General features: G+C 40.0%; 1 long non-coding RNA gene across 3 annotated transcripts in view; it reads left to right on the forward strand.

The window, feature by feature from the left end:
• The first annotated feature begins 261 nt into the window (after positions 1–261).
• Positions 262–8068, forward strand: part of LOC108295782 — a 56855-nt gene continuing 49048 nt past the window's right edge. For all 3 annotated transcript variants that reach the window (XR_005198272.1, XR_005198271.1, XR_001821585.2), the window contains exon 1: positions 262–384. This is a non-coding gene — a long non-coding RNA (uncharacterized LOC108295782). The remainder of the gene's footprint in view (positions 385–8068) is intronic.

Consider the following 8068-nt stretch of genomic DNA (forward strand, 5'->3'; position numbering starts at 1 on the left):
CTTATTTATTTGTGTATGTATGTATCAGTGTGACTGAGAGATTCTCATTTTTCCCAAAGGATTACCCTGTGCTATTATTATTATATATTTTGAGGCTCAAATTGTCCCAGAATTGGCCAGTGGAAAGCCACTTAAAGGTGGCTTCAGTGTCCAAACACCTCCCTAAAATTCCTTGAGTGTGTACTTTCCTCTATATATATCCTCATCTGTAGAAAGGAAGTAATGATGCCCATGTGCTTTCTTATTTCCCTTCTGGTGTAACATCAGAGAAAGGGTAGACTCTGTACCCTAGAACCTGGAGCTAACAGAGAAAAAATGTGATGTGGACTATGCTAGACAGGCTATTGGAGTAAGGGTGAAGGTCTCATCATTGGGACATATTAAGTAAGTCATTTCCCTTCCATCAGCTTCATCTATACATCAGGATAATAATTCCCAATCTTCCTGACCACGCAAGAATACTCTGGAGATTAACTGTGATCTCATATGGGAAAGCAATCTGTGATCTTAGGTGGGAAGGAAGGACCAGTCACTTTTGAGTAATTACCTTAACAGAGATAATCCAGATGTCCCAGAGTTCTCCATGGTGGGCATTAAATTAATGGCACAGTAATGTGAGCTGTTTTCATCAGAATTTTACCAAGTGTGGTCCATGGACTACTTCATCAAAATCATCACAGATTGCCTGTTAAAATAGTAGATATTTGGGTCTACCAAAAATTAGCTGAATGAAAAACAGGGAGGTATGGTAGGAGGTATCTATATTTTGAGAAATTGTTCCAACTGGTTGTGGCATTCATCCATGTTTGAAAAGCACTGCTGTGGATTTGCAACAAGGTCCATGAAAAGTTTGTTTCCTTTCATGTCTAATTTCATCATTGGCTGCTCCTTCTACTCAGCTTTTATATCTGTGTCATTTCTGTTGTGTAAAATTGTTAACAGTTCCTTCAATTCAGTAATTTTGATTCAGTGATTTATGTGTGAAGCATTAATCTAAGCACTGGGGAAACGGCACAGAGAACAAGACAAACATGGTCCCCAGACATATCATTCTAGTTTGAGAAAACTGGTAATAAGCAGGTAAACAAATCAATGAGCAGGGTAACTTCATATGGGGATTTGTGTTTTAAACACATGTTGAGTAGAAAATGACCAAGATAAAAATAATTATAGATGAGGTTGTAAGTGAAACACCTTTTCAGGAAGTGGCATTTGAGCGGAGTCCTGGATGACAAAAAGAAGCTAGGCACAGACTGACTTTCTGCCAGTGTGTCTACAATGTGGATGGGCGCCATGTGTTCCAAGAGCAGAGAAAAGCTCAAGTGCCTGGAGCCTGGCAGACAATGCACAGACTGGTGAGATGAGGTTGAAAGGGCAGATAGGGGCCATATTATTTAAGCCATTGTAAGGCACTTGGATTATATTGTGAGTGTGTGGGGTTAGAGAATGAGAACAAAATCATCTGACTCATATTTTCAGAAAGTGACTCTGGTCACTGTGCAAAGAATGGACTGGAGAGGGAGAAGATAGTGTGTGGCAATAACCATTAGAAAATATTGCAGAAGTCTAGGGAGGAGCAAGCTGATGGTATCAGTGCTTCAGCCATGTGCAGAGAAAGAAATGGACCTTGACAGGATGTGTTTTGAGGTAGGGAAGGTAAGACCTGCAGTATCTCTGTGTGTGTGAAGTATGTAGGGATAAGGCAGAATAAAGTATGACCCTTCCGCTTTTTGTACAGCCACGTGGAAAAATGATAGTGCTATTTTGTGAGATCAGTCATTCCAAGTGCTTTTGAGACATTCTTAAGTTAATTAAAATTTAGGTCATCCAAGGTTGGTTGTAGTGAAAATTAGAGATTTTTTAAAATGCAGGTTGTATAAGAACTTCCCAAGCCTAGCAAGGCAGTCCAACATTCAAATCCAAGAAATACAGATAACTCCATAAAGATATTCCTCAAGAAGATCAACCCCAAGGCACATAATGGTCAGATTCACCAGAGTTGAAATGAAGGAAAAAATGCTAAGGGCAGACAGAGAGAAAGGTCAGGTCACCCAGGGAAGCCAATCAGACTCACAGCGGATCTCTCGGCAGAAATCCTACAAGCCAGAAGAGAGTGAGGGCCAATATTCAACATCCTTAAAGAAAAGAACTTTCAATCCAGAATCTCATATCCAGCCAAACTAACCTTCATAAGTGAAGGTGAAATAAAATCCTTTATGGACAAGCAATTACTGAGAGATTTCGTCACCACCAGACCTGCCCTACAAGAGCTCCTGAAAAAAACACTAAGCAGGAAAAGGAACAAGTACCAGCCACTGCAAAAGCACACCAAATGGCAAAGACCAAAAATGCAGTGAAGAAAATGAGTCAACTAATGGGCAAGAAAACCAGCCAGTAACCAAATGGCTGGATCAAATTAACAGGTAACAATATTAACATTGAATGTAAATGGCCTAAATGCCCCAATCAAAAGACACAGACTGGCAAACTGGATAAAAAGTCAAGACCCATTGGTGTGCTGTATTCAGGAAACCTATCTCACATACAAAGACACACATAGACTCAAAATCAAGGGATGGAAGAAGATTTACCAGGCAAATGGAGAACACAAAAAAGCAGGGGTTGCAATCCCAGTCTCTGATAAAATGGACTTCAAACCAACAAAGATCAAAAGAGACAAAGAAGGGCATTACATAAAGGTAAAAGGATCAATCCAACAAGAAGAGGTAATTATCCTAAATATATGCACACCCAATACAGGAGCACTCAGATACATAAAGCAAGTTCTTAATGACTTAAAACAAGATTTAGACTCCCACAAGATAATAGTGGGAGACTTCAACACTCCACTGTCAAAATTAGACAGATCAACGAGACAGAAAATTAACAAGGATATCCAGGACTTGAACTCAGACCTGGACCAAGCAAACCTAATGGACATTTACAGAACTCTCCACACCAAATCCACAGAATATACATTTTTCTCCACACCACATCACATTTACTCTAAAATTGACCACATAATTGGAAGCAAATTACTCCTCAGCAAATGCAAAAGAATGGAAATCATAACAGTCTATCAGACCACAGTGCAATCAGATATAGAACTCAGGATTAAGAAACACACTAAAGTCCACACAACCACTTGGAAACTGAACAACTTGCTTCTGAGTGTCAACTAGATAAACAATGAAATGAAGGCAGAAATAAAGATGTTCTTCAAAACCAGTCAGAATGAAGACACAACTTACCAGAATCTCTGGGACACCTTTAAAGCAGTGTCGAGAGGGAAATTTATAGCAATAAATGTCCACATGAGAAACAACGAAAGATCTAAAATTGACACCCTATCATCAAAATTGAAAGAGCTAGAGGAGGAAGATCAAAAAAACTCAAAAGCTAGCAGAAGACAAGAAATAACTAAGATCAGAGATGAACTGAAGGAGATAGAGACACACACAAAAAACCCTTCAAAAAATCAATAAATCCAGGAGCTGGTTTTTTGAAAAGATCAAGAAAATAGACAGACCACTAGCCAGACTAAGAAGAAAGAAAAGAGAGAAGAATCAAATAGATGCAATAAAAAAAGATAAAGGGGATATCACCACTGATCCCACAGAAATACAAACTACCATCAGAGATTACTACAAACAGCTCTATGCACATAAACCAGTAAACCAGTAAGAAATGGAAAAATTCCTGGACGCTTGTACTCTACCAAGACTAAACCAGGAAGAAGTTGAAAACCTGAATAGACCAATAACAAGGGCTGAAATCGAGGCAGCAATCAATAGCCTACCAACCAAAACAAGTCCAGGTCCAAACAGGTTCACAGCAGAATTCTACCAGATGTACAAAGAGGAGCTGGTTCCATTTCTTCTGAAACTATATCAAACAATAGAAAAGGAGGGAATCCTCCCTAACTCATTTTATGAGACCAACATCATCCTGATACCAAAACGAGGCAGAGACTCAACTAAAAAAGAAAACTTCAGGCCAATATCCATGATAACATTGACGCAAACATCTTCAATAAAATACTGGCAAGCCAATTGCAACAGCACATCAAAAAGCTTATCCATCACGATCAAGTTCGCTTAATCCTGGGGATGCAAGGCTGGTTCAACATACGCAAGTCCATAAACGTAATCCATCACATAAACAGAATCAAAGGCAAAACCGCATGATTATCTCAGTAGATGCAGAGAAGGCCTTCAACAAAATTCAGCAGCCCTTCATGCTAAAAACTCTCAATAAACTACGTATTGATGGAACATATCATAAAATAACAAAAGCTATTTATGACAAACCTACAGCCAATATGATACTGAATGGGCAAAAGCTGGAAGAATTCCCTTTGAAAGCAGGCACTAGACAAGGATGCCCTCTCTTACCACTCCTATTCAATATAACATTGGAAGTTCTAGCCAGAGCAATCAGGCAAGAAAAAGAAATAAAGGGTATTCAATTAGGAAAGAAGAAAGTCAAACTGTTTATATTTGCAGACGACATGATTGTATATTTAGAAGACCCCATCGTCTCAGGCCAAAATCTCCTGAAACTAATAAGCAACTTCAGCAAAGTCTCAGGATACAAAATCAATGTGCAGAAATCACAAACATTCCTATACATCAGTAATAGTCAAACAGAGAGCCAATTCAAGAGTGAACTCCCATTCGAAATCACTACAAAGAGAATAAAATACCTAGGAATACAACTAACAAAGGATGTAAAGGACCTCTTCAAGGATAACTACAAACCACTGCTCAACGAAATAAGAGAGGACACAAACAGATGGAAAAACATTCCATGCTCATGGTTAGGAAGAATCAATATCATGAAAATGGCCATACTGCCCAAAGTAATTTACAGATTCAATACTATCCCCATCAAGCTGCCAATGACCTTCTTCACCGAACTGGAAAAAAACACTTTAAACTTCATATGGAATCACAAGACAGCCCGCATAGACAAGACAATCCTAAGCAAAAAGAACAAAGTTGGAGGCATCACACTGCCAGACTTCAAACTATACCACAAGGCTACAATAATCAAAACAGCAAGGTACTGGTACCAAAACAGAGACAGAGACCAATGGAACAGAACAGAGGCCTCAGAAGCAATGCCACACATCTACAACCATCTGATCTTTCACAAACCTGACAAAAAGAAGCAATGGGGAAAGAACTCAATGTTTAATAAATGGTGTTGGGAAAACTGGCTAGCCATGTGCAGAAAGCAGAAACTGGACCCCTTCCTGTCACTGTACACTAAAATTAACTCCAGATGGATTAAAGATTTACACATAAAACCTAACACCATAAAAACCCTAGAAGAAACCATAGGCAAAACCATCCAGGACATAGACATAGGCAAGGACTTCATGACTAAAACACCAAAAGCATTGGCAACAAAAGCCAAGGTAGACAAATGGGATCTAATTAAAATTCAGGGCTTCTGTGCAGCAATAGAAACCATCATTAGAGCAAACCAATAACCAACAAAATGGGAAAAAGAATTTGCTGTCTACCCATCTGACAAAGGGCTAATATCCAGAATCTACAAAGAACTAAAACAGATATACAAGAAAAAAACAACCCCATCCAAAAGTGGATGAATGATATGAACAGACACTTTTCAAAAGAAGACATATATGAGGCCAACAAACATGAAAAAAATACTTATCATCACTGGTCATTAGAGAAATGCAAATCAAAACCACATTGAGATACTATCTCATGCTAGTTAGAATGGCAATCATTAAAAAATCTAGAGACAACAGATGCTGGAGAGGATGTGGAGAAATAGGAACACTCTTACACAGTTTGTAGGAGTGTAAATCAGTTCAACCATTGTGAAAGATGGTGTGGCGCTTCCTCAAGGATCTAGAAATAGAAATTCCATTTGATTCAGAAATCCCATTACTGGGTATATACCCAAAGAACTATAAATTGTTCTACTATAAAGACACATGCACATGTATGTTCATTGCAGCCCTGTGTACAATAGCGAAGACCTGGAACCAACCCAAACGCCCATCAATGATAGACTGGACAAAGAAAATCTGGCACTTACACACCATGGAATACTACACAGCCATAAAAAATGATGAGTTTGTGTCCTTTGTAGGGACATGGATGAATCTGGAAACCATGATTCTCAGCAAACTGACACAAGAACAGAAAACCAAACACTGCATGTTCTCACTCATAGGTGGGTGTTGAACAATGAGAACACATGGACTCAGGGAGAGGAGCAACACACACTGGGGGCAGTTGGTGGGGGATAGAGGAGGGTCAGCGGCGGGTGGGGAGGGATAAAATGGGGAGAAATGCCAGATACAGTCAAAGGGGCAAGAGAGGCAGCAAACCACCTGGTTATGTACGCACCCATGCAACAACCCTGCATGATCTGCACATGTACCCCAGAACCTAAAGTAAAATTTAAAAAAAAAGAATAATTTAGATGTTTCTAGCATAAAGAAAACACAAATAGTTAAGGTGATGGATATTTCAGTTATACTGATATGATTTTTTTTTTTTTCGAGATGGAGTCTTGCACTGTTGCCCAGGCTGGAGTGCAATGGTGCAATCTCGGCTTACTGCAACCTCGACCTCGCAGGTTCACGCAACTCTCCTGCCTCAGCCTCCTGAGAAGCTGGGATTACATGTTGGCCAGACTGGTCTTGAACTCCTGACCTTGTGATCTGCCCGCCTCGGCCTCCCAAAGTGCTGGGATTACAGGCTTGCTGCATGAGCCACTGTGCCTGATCACTGATATGATCTTTACAAATATATGAATGTGTTAAATTTTCACATATACCCCCCCAAAATATGAAGCTCTATTATATATCAATTAGAAAAATAAATAAAGGTAATAGTAATGTTCAGAGAAAGAGATACGCTTGCTAATTCGCATTTTATGGATGAGAAGCTGAGTGGCATAGAGAATAAGGACTTTGCCTAAGACTACACAGTTAGGGAGTGGGGCAGCTTGGATTTGTGTCCGGGATGTCCTGCTTCAGAGCCTGGAAACTCACAGATTTGTGGTTAGGTGAAAGAAACAGTCTGCACAAGCATGCATGTTTTAGGAATGCATTTAAAGTAATACTTAGTATGTTAATAGATGTATACAAAAACTGGCCCTAGTAATGAAAAGGTGAATTGTGACCTTGGTAAGATCACATTCATTACAATCCTGGCAACAGAAGTCATAGTGCAGTGGCATAGGGGGTTACTGGGGAGTAAAGAATGTTAACAAGGAATGCAGAAAACTATTTTTAGAGCTTTAACTTTGAAGAGGAAAGAGGAGAGAGAGAAGGAGGAGGAGGAGGAGGAGAGGGGAAGGAGCGGAGGGGAGGAAAAGGGGAAGGGGGAGTAGGGGAGGTAGGGATATATTAAGTGGAAAAGATAGGTTGCCAAAGAAGGTGAGAACTGTGATTGCACTTTTGGAGAAGACTGTGATGTGTGTTGGGGGGTGAACATGTTCGTGTGCACCTCATCAACAGGAATGTATCTGAAGAGTATGCATTATCCTAAGGGACAACAGACCCCTTGGGGTCAGGGGATAGGAGGAGGGTCAGAGAGATGCAGGATAATTTAAATGTACTGAAGTGCTTTGTATAGTGTTTGAAATTTTGTATTCAGGGGGAAAAAGTATTTTAATAAAAATTGAAAACAGAGAATACTTGCGATAAGATTGACAAAAGTAATCTGCACATATATTCCATATTTCTTTTTACTTTGGAAAATCATTGATTGTAGTCAATTTTATGGGGAAGCAAAGCAGATTTTAAAAATGAATGGACTAGCTGGGCGCAATGGCTCATGCCTGTAATCCCAGCGCTTTGGAAGGCCAAGGTGGACGGATCACGAGGTTGGAAGTTTGAGACCAGCCTGGCCAACATGGTGAAACCCTGTCTCTACTAAAATAATAATAATACAGAAGGATTGGCCAGGCAGGGTGGCGTGTGCCTGTGGTCCCTGGTCCCAGCTACTTGGGAGGCTGAGGCAGAAGAATCACTTGAACCTGGGAGGCGGAGATTACAGTGAGCCGAGATCACACCACT

Source organism: Cebus imitator, unplaced genomic scaffold (assembly GCF_001604975.1).
Source record: "Cebus imitator isolate Cc_AM_T3 unplaced genomic scaffold, Cebus_imitator-1.0 Scaffold658, whole genome shotgun sequence".
NCBI classification, from domain to species: domain Eukaryota; kingdom Metazoa; phylum Chordata; class Mammalia; order Primates; family Cebidae; genus Cebus; species Cebus imitator.